Here is an 887-nt window from a genome sequence, read left to right as displayed (position 1 = left end):
CATATCGAAGCGATAACTTGCTCGGAATTTCCAATGCCTATATTGTTACCAATAAAGAAGAAATTGCAAGCAAATATGGCAATTGAAGCAAATCACCCTCAAATTATAATATTTGATTACTGTATTATAATTGATAATTGTGTTCAATATTTTAGAAATCGATTAGCAATTGGAAATATTATTTATATATATATTTATAGATATTGAATCGCACATACAGAAGTTCTCAGTTTAGTTTGTGTATTATTATTTTTAAAATATCTTTTAATTCTAAGAGTAATATGTGAAGAGTACTACAAATACATATATAGTTAATTTTATATGTAATGTATTGATGTGTAAAATTCAAACACACTTACTTCTTAAATGAAAATGCTTAAATGGAAATGAGTTTTGACTTTGTTTCAATTTTAGATGAAAAGAAAGAGAAGTGTCTTTTCATCATCTCAAGATGAAAGTGAAGTTGTGAAAAATAACTATATATTATGGGGAAATTTTGCACTCATACATTTGAATCTTTTTTTCGAATTTATACGTTATGTTTGTGTCACTACTTTTTACCTGCGCGAAAAAGAAAACAATACGTGTAAAGTAACGATCGGAATATGCGGGCGTCGCGCCAGAAAAAACACTGCTTTGTCCTCGATCCGTTGTCGAAATCGCTGCATCTCGAGCGGACCGCGTTTTGATCCAGAATTCGACTATATAATATACAACGTAATAACAGTTAAGTAGCAATAGCAGCAGTGGTAATAATGGTAATAGTCATAATAGTAATATTAATAGTAATAATATAATAGTAGTATTCAATAGTATCTCCTATAAAAAGAAAAAATCATATATAATACATAGAAAAAACATATTTAGTTGGTATATATTCCTTATAT

The sequence above is a fragment of the Pseudomyrmex gracilis genome, unplaced genomic scaffold (genome assembly GCF_002006095.1).
Source record: "Pseudomyrmex gracilis isolate BER0280 unplaced genomic scaffold, ASM200609v1 scaffold_76, whole genome shotgun sequence".
NCBI classification, from domain to species: domain Eukaryota; kingdom Metazoa; phylum Arthropoda; class Insecta; order Hymenoptera; family Formicidae; genus Pseudomyrmex; species Pseudomyrmex gracilis.
Note: the sequence above shows the minus strand (reverse complement) of the source record.